This window comes from Mobula birostris, chromosome 6 (assembly GCF_030028105.1).
Source record: "Mobula birostris isolate sMobBir1 chromosome 6, sMobBir1.hap1, whole genome shotgun sequence".
NCBI classification, from domain to species: domain Eukaryota; kingdom Metazoa; phylum Chordata; class Chondrichthyes; order Myliobatiformes; family Myliobatidae; genus Mobula; species Mobula birostris.
The window spans coordinates 118595288-118614777 of record NC_092375.1 but is presented as its reverse complement, the minus strand read 5'-3'; the positions used below and the strand labels follow the sequence as shown (position 1 = coordinate 118614777).

Here is a 19490-nt window from a genome sequence, read left to right as displayed (position 1 = left end):
AGTAATCCATTCCAGCAGCATCCTGGTAAACATTCTTTCCACAGTCTGCACATTTTTCTAAAAATATGCCAAACAGATATGCACACATTACTCCAAGTGCAGTTTGACTAATGTTGTATGGCACTGCAACATGACATCCGTACTCTAATACTCAATACCCCACCAATGGTGAGCATGCATGACATCTTATTCATCACCTTATCCACTTGCACGGGCAGTTTCACTGAACAATGAATGTGGACCCCTAAGATCACCCTGTACTTCAATGCTCTTAAAGGAGCTGTCATTAACAATATACTTTCCCCCTTTCATTTCATTTCCCAGATATCAACTGTTTTCATTTGCATGGATTAAACTCCATCTGCCACCTCTTTGCCCATCTATGTACTTAATCTATATCCCACTGTATTCTGTGATAGTCCTTTACATTGCCCACAACTCCACCAAACTTGGTGTCATCCGCGAACTTGATAATTCACCCATCTTATTTTCCATCTAAACTATTGATATATAATTATAACAGCAGTTCCAGCACTGACCCTTGTTGGCTACCAATACTTACAGGCCTCTAGCTAGAATAACAGCCTTCCACCCCTTCTCTGTCTCCAATGGGCAAGCCAGTCCGAATCCAGACTTGCAATTCACCCTGGATTCCATTCATGTTTATTATTAGAATTAACCTACCATGGGGGATCTTATCAAATACTGTATCTCACTAAAGTCCACGTAGATAACATCCACTTTCTTACCCTCATTTGTCAGCTTTTCAAAAACCACAATCAAGTTTGTAAGACCAAAACCATGTTGACTGTCCCTGAGCAGTCAACGTCTTTCCAAATGTGTAGAATTCTTTCCCTAAGTATCCTCTCCAATAGCTTCCCTACCACTGATGTGAAGCTCACTGGACTAAAGTTACCTGGATTATGCCTATTTTTCTGCTTGAACAAAGACACATAGTTTACAATCAATGGCTACTTTATTAAGTACCTCTTATACCTAATCAAGTCGCCACTGAATGTGTGTTCAGTGTCTTCTGCTGCTGTAGCCCATCCACATTAAGGTTCAACATGTCGTTGATGCACCTCTTCACATCATTTTCATAACATATGTTTATTTGTGTTATTGTCCTCTTCCTGTCAGCTTGAAACAGTTTGGCCATTCTCCTCTGAACTCTTTCATTTACAAGGCATTTTCACCCAAATAACTCACTGGATTTTTAAAAAAATTTATCGCACCATTTTCTGTAAACTCTAGAGCAATTGTTCCCACCAGGGGCGGTTATGTGTCCTCAGGGGACGTTGCAGGAAATAGAAGTTGTGGGGGGGCATTCAAGATTCTTGGGAGGGGGACAATAAGCGGTACCCTAACTTAAGGCACGAGACCTGACCAACCATATCAACATCCGATAGGCATTCCCAGTTTGTGTTAATTTTTCATTTTAATTTAGCCCCGTTAATAATAGATAAATAGGTACGGTGTGATCTCTATGAGTCTGTAGGTGCTGGTCTTGAATTCTAATCCTGCTAAGAAACAGAAACTACATGTAACGTCAATACAGTGTTACATGTCTGGAGTATGGCTTTATTTTTTTCCCATCAGATCAGTGACACCCCATGTGTCTTATTTGTAATACTGTACTGTCTAATGAAGCCATCAAGATTGCAGGAACACTTCCATAAAAGACACCCTGAATAGACTACTTATGATATTACTCAGTTTCAGAAGAGGAAAGCATTTGAAAAGTATTGCACTCTTGAGTCATTGGCCAAGGAAGCTAAAAGTGACCTTGATCGTGGTCTCACTGCTTTTTATAACATTTCCTAAATGATAGCAAAGTGTGGAAAATCTCACACAATTGGTGAAAGGGTAATAATGCCTGCTGTATCAGAAATGCTCAACCCATTCTCAAAATGGATACTGGTATTTTACAATCAATTCCTCAGAGTAATAACTCCATTGCTCATTGTTTTGGCGAAATGAGTGAATAGATAGAATATCAACTTTGCACAGAGCTACAAAAAACATAATTTGGGATACAACTGGATGAGTCAACTGTGTGAGACAATGAGGCATTGCTAATGGCATATGTACGGTTTATCAAAAGTGGAAAAGTTTATGAAGAGATTCTCTTTTGGAGAAAGTTAAAAACAAAAATCAATAGAGAATCAATGTACGAAGAGCTCAAATGGAATATTGAGGGTAAAAGTATTCTGAATAGGAACATGATTTCTTGTGCAACTGATGGAGCATCATATATGACAGGTCGCTATGCTGGTTTAGTGGCATTTATGAGAAGAGAAATTCCAAGTCTGTTTGCAATCAATTGTGTAATGCATTGTCAACATCTCACAGCCAAAAACCTCAGCCAAAGACTTTTTTCAAGCATGACTCTTGCAATATCTGATATCAACAAAATTAAATCTCATCCATTAAATAGCAGAATATTTTACCAGTTATGCCAAGATAACGATAGAGGGTTTGTATGCTTGCTTCTTCACACTGAAGTGTGTCGGCTGTCAAAAGGCTGCTGCTCAAAAAGTTTCTTAAATCTTTTTGTCACTGTGGTTGAATTTTTGCTCAACGTTGACAAGAGCTTGGGAAGATAGAGCTTCTGTGTGGAGATGTGGCCTACCTAGCCGATCTGAATGACAAAATGAACATTCTAAATATGAAACTGCAGTGTGAGAATTTCCATTTAATCCAGACAAAAAGTGCACTGTCCACTTTTATTGGAAACTTGGAAGTATTTAAGCAAAACATTGGGAGAAGAACGTTCTCAGAGCTTCTCTGCATGGAAAGTATGGCACTCTCTTTCACAGATGGTAATTTGCAAGAGTACTGCCTACACCTGCAGTCACTGAAGTGGGATTTTCAGAATCAATTCAAGGATTTGAATGATCTCGAAATTCCAGACTGGGTAATTAATCCACTTCTTCGTAAGTTGGAAGAACAGGAAGAGAGCTTGAAAGAAGAAATTATCAAAATTCAGAATGATGAATAAGCAAAAATGCTTGTCAAAAATATCGGCTTTTGTATTACGTAGCTACACTATCATATGAAGTTTCCTGATGTTTGGAGAAGAGCCTAGCTGCTCTACATTGCATTTCCATCCTCCTGACTTATTGAAAGAGGCTTTAGTGCAGTGAACCACATACAAAAAACAGAAACTGGACATTGTCATACGTGGGGACGTCAGGCTTTTGCTGTCACAACAAACTACATATTTCAGCTCTTGCTGAAAGCCATCAAGCTCAAGGATCACAAATCTGCTGTACTGTGCACAGGTACTGAGTAAGCTAGGTTTAAAGACAAATAAAAATTTAAAGCAGAATCATTTTTCTCATGTTAGTATATGGTAGACATGTTCTTACACTATGGAGGCACAGCAAAGTATATTGTGCCTAAGAGGGACGTTAGCAAATAGGAACGTACTTTAAGGGGGTGTTGGTCTAAAAAAGGTTGGGAAACACTGATCTCGAGACTGTTGTGCATGAAAATCACAGACCTGCAGTTTCCAAGATACTCAAACCACATCATCTGGCATCAGCAATCACTCCACGGTCAAAGCCACTTCAATCACATTTTTCCCCATTCTGATGTTTGGCCTGAACAGTAACTAAACCTCTTGACTATGTCTGGTAATGTTATAGCTATATAAAACCTTAGTTAGTCTCCTTAGTTCAGTTCTGGTCAACTCACTACAGGAAAGATGTGGATACTATGGAGAGAGTGCAGAGGAGATTTACAAATATGCTGTCTGGATTGGAGAGCTGGCCTCATGAGAATAAATTCAGTGAACTTGGCTTTTTCTCCTTGGAGCAACGGAGGATGAGAGGTGCATTGAATGTGTAGATAGCCAGAGGTTTTTTTCCCAGGGCTGAAATGGCTAACACGAGGGGGCATAGTTTTAACATGCTTGGAAGTACGTACACAAGGGATTTCAGGGGTAAGTTTTTCACACAGAGAGTAGTGGGTGCATGGAATGCACTGCCAGTGATGGTGGTAGAGGCCAATACAAAAGGGTCTTTTAAGAGATTCTTAGATAGGTACATTGAGCTTAGAAAAATAGAGGGTTATGCTGTAGGGAAATTCTATGCAGTTTCTACAGTAAGTTATACGGGTAGCACAACATTGTGGGCCGAAGGGCCTGTAACGTGCTGTAGATTTCTATGTTCTATGTTCTCTGTCTGCATGCTTTTATACATTGAGTTGCTGCCACGTGATTAGATATTTGCATTAACGAGCAGGTGTACAAGTGCACCTAATTCAATGGCCATTGAGTGCCGTGGCAGTTGTTGGTTCATGCTTCGGCAGGTGCCACGTGTGGACTACGACACTCCGTGGTGTAACAGAGCCATGGAAAGACGGAGGCAGTTGTTGGGCTAGAATGGGCTTTGGCATGGACTAGCCTGTCTATCCCTGATTTTTCCGGGGAGTGGGTGGGAGTTGCTCCCTCTCCCCCGGGTCGGACACGGATGTTCATTTGTCTGCGCAGTGAATACTGGGCACAGTGCCTAGAAGGATGCCACTCATCACTGTATCTGTCAGACACCTCACCGCCGCTAAATGCCTCAGATCAGTTGCCCCTAGTGTAACCTGGAGAAGGGACCCAGCGCTTTTTTTCCCGCGCGTTTCCTATTCGCCGTAGTAATCCTGTGGACTGGGCTTTGCTAAGGAGCTATTGACGCCGATGGTATCTGATAACCAGGTTCAGTTCGGGAGACCCTGGCGATCCACAGCGGGGCAATGCCAGTATCTGTGAGCGTGAGGTCCCTCGGGTCGCTGGATACTCCAGAAACATTATCTCTGTCTGCAGCTCCACTATGTGGTTCTAAGGGTTGTCTGGGTACTGACTGTCCTTGAGTGAACACACTAAACCCAGTTATCCCGGGCAGGTGCTTTGCTGGCCCCAGACGTTCCACTTTAAAATCTTCAATGGCAGTGCAGCCGCTTTCACGCTATCTCCGGCGGAGGCCAAGTCCAAAGTTAACCTGCGTATTACCTTTGATGATCACCCCTAATACAATGCCCGCCCGGAGGTTACTCACCGTTCGGAGTTCCTCGGTCACATAACAGGTCTCACTGGAAAGCCACTTTGTCTGCAGCCGGGATGAAGAAGCGCTCTAGGTCCGCAGCTATCCAAAGCAACCCCGCCGCTCGCCCTGCTTAACCCGGTAAACTGACATTGAACCATTTACTGAAGGAACACGACCAAGTTACGTCGCCAGAATGTTCCGGGAATGTCCCTCTTTGGGAGCGCGCAAGTCAGAGAAGTTCACGGTCCTGGAAATAGACCTTCGCCTTGGCGCAGCGATTGGGGCGGGCCGGCCGGACCGGAGCACATTTGCGACAGTTTCACATGCTGCACTGGGTAAATTCCCGCAGTGACGGAATAGGTGGTATATACATCTGGAGCTCTCTCTCACATATTCCCGCACACTCCCTCCCAGTACTCGCTGCCCTTCGAGAGGAAGGTGGTGATGGGAGGGGAAAGGGCAGGGGTGGGAGGGAATGAAGGGAAGAGGAGATGGACAGGGGATAAGGAAATATGAAAAGAGGGGAGGGCGATGGGGAGCAGTGTGGAGGGAGGAAGAGGGAGAAGGGTGTGAGGGGAAGGAGGGGAGCAGAGTGAAGCGAGAGAAGAAGGAGAGCAGCTTGAGTGGAGGTGGAGGTGCAGGGAGATGGAGGAGAGTGTGAGATGAGGGAGAAATGGAGTGTTGTGAAGGGAGGGAGAGGAGGTTTGCAAGGAGGCATATGGGGAGGGGAGGAAAAAGAAGAGCTGGGAGGGGAAGAGGGAGAAGGAGGAAGGGGAGGGGAGAGGGGGAGAAGCAAAGAGGGGATGGGGTGGGGGTAAAAGGGGAGTAAATTGTAGGGAGGGGGAGGGGGAACGGATGGAGAAGGGTGGTGGATTATGGGAAAGAGAAAGAGCAGATGAGAGGGGAGGGAGAAGGGCAGTGTGGGAGTGAGGGGAGGGTGAAGGAGATGTGTGTGAGGGGAGGAAATCCTGGTGTGGAGAGGGTGTGGGGGTGAGGGAATGAAGAAGGAGGGGAGGGAGGAGGGGTTGTGAGGTGAGGAAGGAAGGAGGCGCATGAGGGGATGGATGAGTGGAGTGGTTTGAGGGAGAGAGAGGTTGTTGTGAGTCAGAAGGAAGGAGGATGGAGGTGAGAAATGAATGAGTGGGTAGAGTGGGAGAGAGGGATTTTGGGAGGGAGTGAAGTGAGGCAGAGGGAGAGAGGAAGTGAAGAAGGGTATGAGGTGAGGGAGGAGGAGGCAGGTGTGGATAGGAATGCTTAAGTCTAATGGTCACTTTCCCTGCACTCTTTCCCTTTTACCCCAACACCTGGTATTCACCATCCTCTCTCCCTTTCATCTGCATTCCATTGATTTTCACCCTTAATTCATCCATCTTCATCCCATCCGCTTTCCCCTTTCACCGCTATTCCTTCATCCTCATTCCCTCTTCCACCTTCACCCCTCCTATTTGTCCCATTTCCTCCTGCTCCCTCTCATTTCCAAAACATTGACCTTAAATCCCCAGGGTAGCACACACAGAATGCTGGAGGAACTCAGCAAGTCGGGCAGCATCTACGGAGGGGAATAAGCAGTCGACGTTTCAGTCTGGGACCCTTCATCAAGACTGGAAATGAAGGGGGGAAGAAGCCAGAATAAGAAGGTGGAGGGAGGGGAAGGTGTACAAGTTGGAAGGTGATAAGTGAAGCCAAATGAGGGGCAAAGTAGGTGGGGTGTGGATGATGTGAGAAGCTGGGAGGCGATAGGTGGAAAAAGTAAAGGGCTGAAGAAGAAGGGATCTGATAGGAGTGGAGAGTGGACTCTGGGAAGAGGGAAGGAGGAGAGGTACTGAAGGAGAGAAAGGTGGGGAGATGAGATGAGGTAGGAGGGGAGCCAAAAGAGGGAAGAAGAGGAAGGGGGCAGAATTTACCAGCTCAGTAAAGTTGGTGTTCGTGCTGTCAAGTTGGAGACAACTCAGACAGAATATGAGCTTCAGTTTCTCCAGCCTGAGAGTGCTGTCTTTGTAGCAGTAGAGGAGGCCATGGACTGACGTGTTAGAATGGGAATGGGGAGTGGAATTAAAATGTTTAGCCACCGGGCAATCCTGCCTGTTGTGGACAGAGTGAAGGGATTTGATGAAGCGTACCCCAATCAGTGTTGGTTCTCACCGATGTAGAGGAGGCTGCACCGGGAACCTCGAACTCCAACTCCATTTGAAGCAAGTTCACTCCCTGTACCTTTCATTCCCTCTTCTTCAACTTCTCTTCCCCTTCACCTTCAGCACCCACACTTTGCCCCAGTATCACATCTCACCATTGCCCTCCTCTTCACATTAACACTGTGCACTTTCACTCTCACTCTCTCATCATTTCCCTTCATTTCCTCCATACACCCTGATCCCCACTGCCTACGATTCAGCCAGGCATTGGCCTCCATCCCAATGGCCAACTGCAGGTTAACATCTCCCTGTCACTATCACTACCTCCCCTGCAACCTCTGCTTCATCGTCACTCCTTTAAAGTTTATTTTCTGTGCTTTCATTCCTCTTTGCTCCCATTCTGATTCTTACACAACTACTCCCTCCACTCCCTTCAACTTTGTATCCTCCCCTTCTTCACTTACCTGCTATTCCCTCCACTTCACCCTCACTCCCTCCATTTCAGCTTCACTCCCTACACTTCACCCTCACTCTATCGCCTCTCTCCTCATTCCATTCTCTTTCTCTCCCCTGACATGTTCGCTCTGCTTTTCACCTCTACACTTTCTGACCGAATGCTGCTCCATCCATTCCATCCCCACTGACTTCACTTTGACCTTCACTCATTTAGAGAGATCAGCTTTGTTTGTCACGTGTACTTTGAAACTTAGAGCGGAATGTTTCATTTGCACTAATGGTCAACGCACTCGAAATATGCTGGGGGCAGCCTGCCAGTGTCGCCACACTTCTGGCACCAACATGGCATGCCCACAGCTCACTAACCCCATAAACCCTGCCCTTTGGACTGTGGGAGGAAATCACGGCGCCAGGATGAAACACACACAGAACAAACCCCTTACAACAGTGGGAATTGAACCCAGATCAGTCATTTCAGCTGTGTCATCCAATCGTTCACCTTCACTCCTGCCTATGTTGCCCTCAGTCACTCTCCTTCACTCTCACTCCCTTCCTGACATCACACACCCTCCCCAACTACATCACACACTGATCCACAGTCCCGCACCTTTCCATGCACATGACCAGCCTTGTCGACACCCTCAGATACACATTCCCCCTTATCCTTCACTCCCTCCCAACATTCTAACAACCCCCCCATATTTTCACATCCTCCCTACATCCCAATACCTTTCCTCATACCCCACAACCTCCCCACCCATCCCCACACCTTCCCTACACCCTTGCATCTAACCCTATGTCCACACACCCTCTCCTGCACCCTGCATACTACCTCATGCAAACAGACATTCCCAATACCCTCTCCCCTCCACCTTTCCTTTCCCCAGACGCTGGACCAACATGCAAGCGAACCGAGGTCATTCTGTCCCTGTCCTGGTAGTTATTTCCATCTGGTGTGATTCCCAACCCACATTCCCATCCTCCAGACCTCTGCCCCTTCCATCCCCTTCCCGTCCATCACCATGTTCCTGCTACTTTGCTCCAAGACTGTGCCTGTCAGCTGCCCTGGTCTTCTCTCCATGAGTCCCGGAGCATAGCCCGGGGAGGACAGCAGTGCAGCTGCAGTCCCAGCCGTGTTCTCAGAGCTGCTGGCACCCCAGCAAATGTATTCCAGTGTACAGAGACACTGGGTACCAGCATCTGACACTTACCTTTCAGCAGTACCCCAGTGTATATCCTGAGATGCCTGCCCATCCCTCAGTCCTGAGCTGCACTTACAGGAGGGGCCAGGTCGGGCAGAGACTGGGAGAGAGCAGTCTCATAGCTTCTGCCTGTCTGACTGGAAGTGTCTGCTGGTGTGCGGCGCCCCAAGGGCCTCCAGGAAACAGCAAGCCTATTGGCTACTCAGCCAGAACACTTAAAGGCAAGTTCATCCCTGAGGAGTATTGATTTCCATTTCCATTCACTTTGCATTTGGAATGACTGCAGATGGATTATTGTTTAAAGCTGCATACCAGCTGCTTGTTCTTTGCATCCAGAGGCATTGTGAATGTGGACTGTGACAGAAGGGGAAGGAAGTAGAAATAGGAGATTCAAGGTACCACTGTGTCCTAGACCCAGATGACCACAGTGTCGCTGAAACATGTCTTTATAGCCCCCCAAAACAGATGGGCTTGGTGCCAGGGTTCTAGAAACAAGCAATGACCCAGTCTCAGATATCCATGATGCCCCAGGTCCAGACCTCTCCGGTGTGCCAGTCCAAGAAGTTCCCAGTATCCCAGATGTCTCCAGTGTCCCAAACCCAAACGGTTCTAGATATCTCCAGTCCCAGGCATCTATCATCCCAGTGCCAGTGACTCAGATAAATCTAGCCCTAGACATTAGAAACACAGAAACTTTGAACATAGAAAACCTACAGCACCATACAGGCCCTTTGGCCCACAATGCTGTGCCGAACATGTACTTATTTTAGAAATTACCTAGGGTTACCCATAGCCCTTATTTTTCTGAACTCCATGTACCTATCCAGGAGTCTCTTAAAAGATCCTATGGTATCAACTTCCACCACCATCACCGGCAGCCCATTGCACGCACTTGTCACCACTCTCTGTGTAAAAAACTTAACCCTACATCTCCTCCGTACCTACTTTCAAGCACCTTAAAACTGTGACCTCTTGTGTTAGACATTTCAGCCCTGGGAAAAAGCCTCTGACTAGCCACATGATCAATGCCTCTCATCATTTTATACACCTCCATCAGGTCACCTCTCATTCTCCGCTGTTCCAAGGAGAAAAAGCCAAGTTTACTCAACCTATTCTCATACGGCATGCTCCCCAATCCAGACAACATCCTTGTAAATCTCCTCTATACCCTTCCTTTAGTTTCCATATCCTTCCTGTAGTGAGGTGACCAGAAATGAGCACAGTACTCCAAGTGGGGTCTGACCAGGGTCCTACATGGCTGTAACATTACCTCTTGGCTCTTAAACTCAATCCCATTGTTGATGAAGGTCAATGCACTGTATGCCCTCTTAACCACAGAGTCAAACTGCACAGCAGATTTGAGTGTCCTATGGACTCGAACCACAAGACCCCTCTGATCCTCCACACCGCCAGGAGTCTTACTATTAATACTATATTCTGCCATCATACTTGACCTACCAAAATGAACCACCTCACACTTATCTGGTTTGAACTCCATCTGCCGCCTCTCAATCCAGTTTTCCATCCTATCAATGTCCTGCTGTAACTTCTGACAGCCCTCCACACTATCCACAACACCCCCAACCTTTGTGTCATCAACAAATTTACTAACCCATCCCTCCACTTCCTCATCCAGGTCATTTATAAAAACCACGAAGAGTAGGATTCCCAGAACAGATTCCTGAGGCACACCACTTGTCACCAACCTCCATGCAGAATATGACCCATCTACAACCACTCTTTGCCTTCTGTGGACTAGCCAGTTCTGGATCCACAAAACAATGTCCCTTTGGATCCCCTGCCTGCTTACTTTTTCAATAAGTCTTACATGGGGTACCTTAACAAATGCCTTGCTGAAATCTATATACACTACATCTACTGCTCTACCTTCATCAATGTGTTTAGTCACATCCTCAAGAAATTCAATCAGGCTCATAAGGCACAACCTGACTTTGACAAAGCCAGACTGACTATTCTTAATCATATTATTCCTCTCCAAATGTTCATAAATTCTGCCTCTCAGGATCTTTTCCATCAACTTACAAACTGGGACATTCTCCAGTGTCCCAGTCCCAGATCCTCATTCAATAAAGTCCCCAAGATCATATTTTCAGATAGTCCCTGTCCAAGATACCACCCATGCCCCAGATGTCACCAGTGCCACAGTCCCAGACAATAATGTTACAGTCCGAGGCACTCCCAGTGTCCTAGTCCCAGCAGTCCTCAGTGTACTAGTTCACTGATGTGCACAGTGTCTCAGTGCCAGATAACCCCAAACCCCAGTTTCAGACATTCCCAGTGTCCCTGGCCCAGGCATCCCCAGTGCACCAATCACAGATGTCCTTATTCCCAGACATCCCTGTGGTCTATACACAGATGTCACCAAGCGCCCCAGTCCCAGATACCCCAGTGACTCTGTCCCAGATGACCTCAGTGTCCTGGTTTCAGAAATCCCTCATGTCCCAGTCCCAGATGTGCCTCAAATTCCAGTCAAGGTAAGACAAGATATTCCTGTATGCCAGTCATAGACATCCTCGGTCCCAGACACCCCCACTGTCCCAAATAGCCCCAGGTGTCCCAATCTCAGACACCATCAATCCCAGTCCCAAACATCCGTCATGCCATACTCAAAGTTCAAAGTAAATTTTATTATCCAAATACATACAGTATATATCACTATATACAATCCTGCAATTTATTTCCTTGTGGGCATTCTCAATAAATCTATAGAATAATAAACATAACTGAGTCAATGACAGACCACCAAAAGTGCAGAAGACAGCAAACTGTGTATAAACAAAAGAAATAATAATAATGATTAAAAAACAATAAATATCAAGAACATGAGATGAATTGTCCTTGAAAGAGAGTCCATTGCTCATGGGGACATTTCAATGATGGACAAGTAAAGCTGAGTGAAGTTATCCCCTTTGGTTCAACAGCTTGATGGTTAATGGTTAGTGACCTGAACTTGGTGTTGTGAGTCTTGAGCCTCTAGTACTTTCTTCCTGATGGCAGTAGCAATAAGAGATCATGTTCTGGGTGGCACGGGTCCCTGATGATGGATGCTACTTTCTTGCCACAGCGTTTCATGTAGATGTGATCAATGTTTGGGAGAGCTTTACTCATGATTGACTTGGCCATAATACTTTTTGTAGGATTTTCTGTTTAAAGATATTGGTGCTTCCATACCAGACTGTAATGCAGCCAATGAATATACTCTCTACCACACAACTATAAAAGTTTGTCAAAGTTTTAGAAGTCATGCTGAATCTCCGCAAAGTCCTAAGGTTGAAGAGCCGCTGATGTGCTTTCTTTGTAATTGCACTTATGTGCTGGACCCAGGACAGGTTCTCTGAAATAACAACACCTAGGAATTTAAAGTCAGTAACCCTCTCCAACACTGATTCTCCGAAGAGGACTAGTTCATGGACCTCTGGTTTCCTTCTCCTGAAGTTTATAATTAGCTTCTTGGTCTTACTCACAATGAGTAACAGGTTGTTTTTACAATCTCCCTCCTATATCTGCTGATTCATCACCATATTTGATTCAGCCTGTGGCAGGGGAGTCATCAGCAAACTGGAATATGATATAGGAATCATGCTTAGCCACACAGTCATAAGTGTAAAGCAAGTGGAGCAGGGGGCTGAGCACAAAGTCTTATGGTGCACCTGTGCTGATGGAAATTGTGGAGGAGATGTTCTTGCCAATGTAATCCAGGTAAATTAAACCTAAAGATGTAACATTAGAAAGCTCCACCTGTGGAGGGATAAAGATGAGGTTCACCAAATTAAAATAAAGAACTTGTGGGGGGTGGGGGGGATGCTATGCGAGAACGAGGCATGGCTGTGTGGCTGACACTGCGTGGGAAAGCAAGAGAAACACAGCAAACTATTAGATACTAAAGATATAAAACTGGTAAAAGTGGAATTCGTAGAGAGCATCTCTACCCTCCTTTCTTGAAAACCCCTGGAGGAGAGACGATAGCGATAAAAGATTTATTGAAGCTATAGCTATAACAGAACAGCTTGTACTGGAGCCTACCAGAGAGAATGCAATTCTAGGTTTAGTGTTGTGCAATGAACCAGATTTGATCAGGGACCTCGAAGTAAAGGAGCCATTAGGAGGTAGTGACCATAATATGATAAGTTTTAATCTACAATTTGAGAGGGAGAAGGGAAACTCGGAAGTATCAGTATTACAGTTGAACAAAGGGAACTGTGGTGCTATGAGGGAAGAGCTGGCCAAAGTTCAATGGAACAATACCCTAGCAGGGATGACAGTGGAACAGCAATGGCAAGTGTTTCTGGGGATAATGCGGAAGGTGCAGGATCAGTTCATTCCAAAGAGGAAGAAAGATCCTAAGGGGAGTAAGGGGAGGCCGTGGCTGACAAGGGAAGAAATGGACAGTATAAAAATAAAAGAGAAGTATAACATAGCAAAGACGAGTGGGAAACCGGAGAATTGGGAAACTTTTAAAGAGCAACAGAAGGTAACTAAAAAGGCAATACGTGGAGAAAAAATGAGGTACGGAGGTAAACTAGCCAAGAATATAAAGGAGGATAGTAAAAGCTTCTTTAGGTATGTGAAAAGGAAAAAAATAGTTAAGACCAAAATTGGGCCCTTGAAGACGGAAGCCGGTGAATTTATTATGGGGAACAAGGAAATGGCAGACAAGTTGAACAGGTACTTTGGATCTATCTTCACTAGGGAAGACACAAACAATCTCCCAGATATAATAGTGGCCAAAGGACCTAGGGTAATGGATGAATTGAAGGAAATTTATATTAGGCAGGAAATGGTGTTGGATAGGCTGTTGGGTCTGAAGGCTGATAAGTCCCCGGGACCTGATGGTCTGCATCCCAGGGTACTTAAGGAGGTGGCTTGAGGAATTGTGGATGCATTGGTAATCATTTTCCAATGTTCTATAGATTCAGGATCAGTTCCTGTGGATTGGAGAGTGGCTAATGTTGCCCCTCTCTTCAAGAAGGGAGGAAGAGAGAAAACAGGGAATTATAGACCGGTTAGCCTGACGTCGGTGGTGGGAAAGATGCTGGAGTCAATTATAAAACATGAAATTACAACACATCTGGATAGCAGTAACAAGATCGGTCCGAGTCAGCATGGATTTACGAAGGGGAAATCGTGCTTGACTAATCTTCTGGAATTTTTTGAGGATGTAACTATGAAAATGGACAAGGGAGAGCCAGTGGATGTAGTGTACCTGGACTTTCAGAAAGCCTTTGATAAAGTCCCACATAGGAGATTAGTGGGCAAAATTAGGGCACATGGTATTTGGGGCAGAGTACTGACATGGATTGAAAATTGGCTGGCTGACAGAAAACAAAGAGTAGCGATTAATGGGTCCCTTTCGGAATGGCAGGCAGTGACCAGTGGGGTACCGCAGGGATCAGTGCTGGGACCGCAGCTGTTTACAATATATATTAATGATTTAGATGAGGGAATTAAAAGTAACATTAGCAAATTTGCCGATGACACAAAGCTGGGTGGCAGTGTGAACTGTGAGGAGGATGTTATGAGAATGCAGGGTGACTTGGACAGGCTGGGTGAGTGGGCAGATGCAGTTTAATGTGGATAAATATGAGGTTATTCACTTTGGTGGTAAGAACGGGAAGGCAGATTATTATCTAAATGGAGTCAAGTTAGGAAAAGGGGAAGCACAACGAGATCTAGGTGTTCTTGTACGTCAGTCACTGAAAGCAAGCATGCAAGTACAGCAGGCAGTGAAGAAAGCTAATGGCATGCTGGCCTTCATAACAAGGGGAATTGAGTATAAGAGCAAAGAGGTCCTTCTGCAGCTGTACAGGGCCCTGGTGAGACCATACCTGGAGTACTGTGTGCAGTTTTGGTCTCCAAATTTGAGGAAGGACATTCTTGCTATTGAGGAAGTGCAGTGTAGGTTCACAACGTTAATTCCCGGGATGGTGGGACTGTCATATGTTGAAAGATTGGAGCGATTGGGCTTGTATACTCTGGAATTTAGAAGGCTGAGAGGGGATCGTATTGAAACATATAAGATTATTAAGGGATTGGACACGCTGGAGGCAGGAAGCATGTTCCCGCTGATGGGTGAGTCCAGAACCAGAGGCCACAGTTAAAGAATAAGGGGTAGGCCATTTAGAACAGAGTTGAGGAAAAACTATTTCACCCAGAGAGTGGTGGATATATGGAATGCTCTGCCCCAGAAGGTTGTGGAGGCCAAGTCTCTGGATGCTTTCAAGAAAGAGATGGATAGAGCTCTTAAAGATAGCGGAATCAAGGGTTATGGGGATAAGGCAGGAACTGGATACTGATTGTGGATGATCAGCCATGATCACAGTGAATGGCGGTGCTGGCTCAAAGGGCTGAATGGCCTACTCCTGCACCTATTGTCTATTGTCTAACAAGCAGCAGCTGTAATGAGACAATATCAGCAGAGACGAGTGTCCAAGATCTCGAACGTAAAACTGCGAATTAGTTCTGTTAAATTATATCAAGGGTTTGGTCAGTTTTTTTTTGTATAAGTTTGTGAATCAATTTTCTGTGGATGGTCAACTATTTCATCCAATGAAACAAGAAACAAGATGACGAGCCACCCAAGATCGAAGAACCAGTGCGGGAACGCAATATTTATTGACGTAGAGGATTTTAATACAGTTGGATGTATAAGTTTATTTTTATTCGAAGGATCTGAATTTGATTTCCTGCAAGAACTGATTATTTTTCCAAAAACTTTGATAAGTTACTGAATGAGATTTACTTTGTTTAAAAGTTGTGATGTTAGAGAATTGCTGTGAAAGGAGTTATGCTGTATAGATATATAATTTTCGAATTTGAATTTGTAGACATACTGACCTGGAACTGAAATTGAGGTTAACCATAATACTTAAGGATAGGAATTCAATTAGTTTTCTATTTAGCTAGGGATAAATAAAAAACAAAGTTTAGTCTGTAAACCTTTAAATAGGGAATAACACTAGATCTAATTAGTTAGAGAATTTGTTTTTTGTTTGATGCCTGAGATTTGGAACTTCAACAGAATGTTGGAATTCTGAATTGTTCTTACTCAAATATTTTGTATCTCTTGTCTTTTTTTAAAAATAGACAAAACTTATGTCCAGAAGTGTGAGTTTTCTATTCAATGCCTCCTTCCGATATCTAGAGCTTCTGATGGTCTACTTGCACCTAGTGTAGAACAATGTAATTTGATCTTTCTCATAAAGTGATGACCAGTCATATGAGATAAGACAAGCACTACACAGGTGCTACACCAATCTGAACTGATTGGAGTCTACAATTGTGGAAATCCAGGATCCAATTGCACAAGGAAATATGAGGGCAAGTTGTCCCATTCTCAGACGTCCCTCAGGTACAAGTCAAAATATTCACAATGCACCAGTGCCCAAGCTCCAGGTGTTCCCAGTGCCTTAGTTCCATACATCCTCAGTACACCAGACACAGACCTCACAAGTGTTCCAGATGACCTTAATCTCCCAGTCCCACATGCCTTCATTTTCCATGTTCCAGATATAGCCAGTGTCATAGATATCCTTAGTGCACTACAATAAGACTTGCCCATTCCCAAACATGTCAGAGTGCCAGACATTCTCTGTTCCAGACACCCGTGTCCCAGACATCCCCAGAGTCCAAATCCCAGTCACCACCTGTCCTAGTCCCAGATGTCCTTCATGTTCAAGTCCCAGAGCTCTCCAGTCCCAGACATCCCCAGTGTCAGAGTGTCAGACATTCCCTGTTCCAGACATCCCGGTGCCCCAGTCCCTGATGATGTCAGTGTCCTAGATGTTGCTAGTTTGTGTGTCTTAGACATCATGTGCCCCAACCTCTTTGGAGCATCAGACTCAGTGTCTGAGACAATCCCAGTGTGCCAGAACCAGACATCCCAATTCCCAGATATCCCCGGGAACACATTCCCTGTCAAAAGCGCCCCCAGTATCCCAGATGACCCTAGTGTTACAGTCCCAGATATCCTAGGTGTTCTAGTTCTAGACATCCCTCATCCCAGTCTCTGATGCCCCCAGTTCAGACATACTCCATGCCCCAGTCAGAAATAATCAAACTGTCCCAGTCCCGGAGATGCCTCATGTCTGTTCCCCTGTATCACAGTGCCAGTCGTTTCTTGTCCTAGACAACCCTGTGACCCAGTCCCAGACATCATGATTCCCAGTTGCTCTGTGTCCCAGGCTCATATATCTCCAACATCCCCCATCCCAGACACCTCAAGTATCCCAGATGTCTCCAGTCCCAGACACCCCTTGTGTCCCAGACATACCCAGTGTCCCAGGCCCAGGAATTCCCGATCCCAGACACCCAAGTGTCCCAATTATCCCTAGTTTCAGATAAAGACATAGAGGTATTGAACAGTACAGCAGAGAAATAGGCCCTTCAGCCCATCTAGACCATCAGGTGGCAAACACCATTCACCAAAATCTTGCTTTAAACTCCAAACTCATAAAACAATACCATACCTTACTATAAATACATGCCTGATCCAGTTTTACAGACAGAGTCCTATAAATTATATTATAACTGATCGATTATACAGATAGGACAATCCATAATAACAGTCCGGATCTAACAGTATAGGATAAATAAGCAAGAGCAACTTACTTAATACATGTAGCTATTCGAAACACACATAATAGTTGACAAAAACACCAGAAGTATGCTGATTTAAAAGAGGAAGTTGTTTGAATAAAAGAGGAAATATGACAAATAAGTTTATTTGTCAATCCGATTACTTACACAGGCACAATCAAGTGGCAAACATCATTCACCAAAATCTTGCCTTAAAATAAAAACTAATTAGTATAAATGCAAGGCTGATTTGGTTTTAGAGTCCAAGTCCTACAACTTGTATTATGACTGATCCATTATTACAGATAGAACAATCCAGAATAACTATCCAGATGTAATATTACAGGAACAACAAGCAAGAACAATTTACTTAATAGATATAGCCTTTCCAAACACACATAACATTAAGAAATCAATAAGTGAAAAACACTAGAAATCTGCTAAATTAAGAGGGACTTGAAGGACTATGGAACATGAACAGTAATATGTCCCAATAGTAATATCTACAACTGGTATTGTTCCAAAATCACTACACAAAGTTTCACAATTAGGGCTACACAGCAATAGTTCGGTAAATCTCCAGAAAGCCACAATATTAAACACCACTACTATAGTCTGAAAGTTCCCAGCAACTGAGAAATGAGAGTGCTTGACCATGCCCATACCTCAGGTTTTATCAGCTTGAGCTGAGAAAAAATTAAAATAATAACGGTTCCTTAAGGTAGTTGCTTCGGGCAGATGAGGCTCGTCAGCTAGGAGAAGGAAAATCATGATCAAACCTGCACCGCCTTTCGGCTATGCCCACTCATGAAGAAGGCTTCAAGAGTAAACCCCAAGGAAATATCCAGAGCTGGAGTCCCTAAGGCAGCGTGATGTTGATTTCAACACTGCTTGTGTAGAACTGTATCAATCTCTGCCCTTCCTTTGGATTCGTCAGCTGCATGGGGAGGGACAGCCTACTTGTACTGCCCTTGTTTGTATATCTGGTAGGCAGCTAGGATGCAACATCCATGGTCAATCCTGACCAAGAAGGGACCCAAATAAATAAATAAATACTGAAAGTGAGACTATAGTTTGTGGAATCAATTCATTGTTGAGGTGAGTGGAGTTATCCACTCTGGTTCAGGAGCCTGATGGTAGAAGGGTAATAACTGTTCATGAACCTAGTGGTGTGGGACTTAAGGCTCCCTTACCTGCTTCCTGATGGTGAGAAGAGAGCATAGCTCGGATGGTTGGGGTCCTTGATGATGGATGCTGCTTTCCTATGGCAGTACTCCTTGTAGATGTGCTCATTTGTGGGGACAGATTTTCCTGTGATGGACTGGGCTGTATCCATCACTTTTGGTAGGCTTTGCCATTCATGGGCATTAGTGTTTCCATACCAGGTCATGATGCAACCAGTCAGAATACTCTCCACTGTGCATCAATAGAAGTTTTTCAAAGTTTTAGATGACATGCTGAATCTACACAAACTTCTAAGGAAGTTCAGGTGCAGGTCTTTGTAATGGCACTTACATGCTGGTCCCAGGTGAGATCCTCTGAGGTGATAAAACCAAGGAATTTACTGACCCTCTCTAGCTCTGATCCCCTAATGGTCGTCCAGTTTCTGCCTTCTGTAGTTGATAATCAGCTCTTTGGGTTTGCTGACATTGAGTGAGAGGCTATTGTTGTGATACCATTTCATCAGGTTTTCAATCTCCCTCCTTTATAGTGACTCATCGCCACCTTTGACCCTTTGATTTGGTGAACATGAATGGTGTCATCAACAACATTGGAGCTGTTCTTAGCCTCACAGTCACAGGTATAAAATGAATAAAGCGTGCCTCTGTCTAAGTGTTTTTTAAATGACACTATTGTATCTGCCTCAACCACTTTCTCAGGTAGCTCATTCCATATAATCACCACCCTCAGGTCCCTTTCAAGTTGTTCCCCTTTCATCCTAAATCTATACACCCTAGTTTTGGAGTCCTCTCACTTCTGGAATAGACTTCCACATTATCTACACCTCTCATAAACACTTCTATACGGTTGCAGGTCATTCTCCTTTTCAAAACATAAAGACCTAGTCT

General features: G+C 44.6%; 1 protein-coding gene across 3 annotated transcripts in view; it reads right to left on the bottom strand.

Moving 5' to 3' along the window:
• trpm2 (transient receptor potential cation channel, subfamily M, member 2) overlaps positions 1-18143 on the bottom strand; it is a 200612-nt gene extending 182469 nt beyond the window's left edge. For 2 of the 3 annotated variants that reach the window (XM_072261151.1, XM_072261152.1), the window contains exon 1: positions 5049-5299. The gene's annotated coding sequence lies outside the window, so the exon portion shown is untranslated. Of the gene's footprint in view, positions 1-5048; positions 5300-18086 lie in introns of those variants that run through there. The other variant, XM_072261153.1, reaches the window with a different exon arrangement.
• Between the last annotated feature and the right edge of the window lie 1347 nt (positions 18144-19490).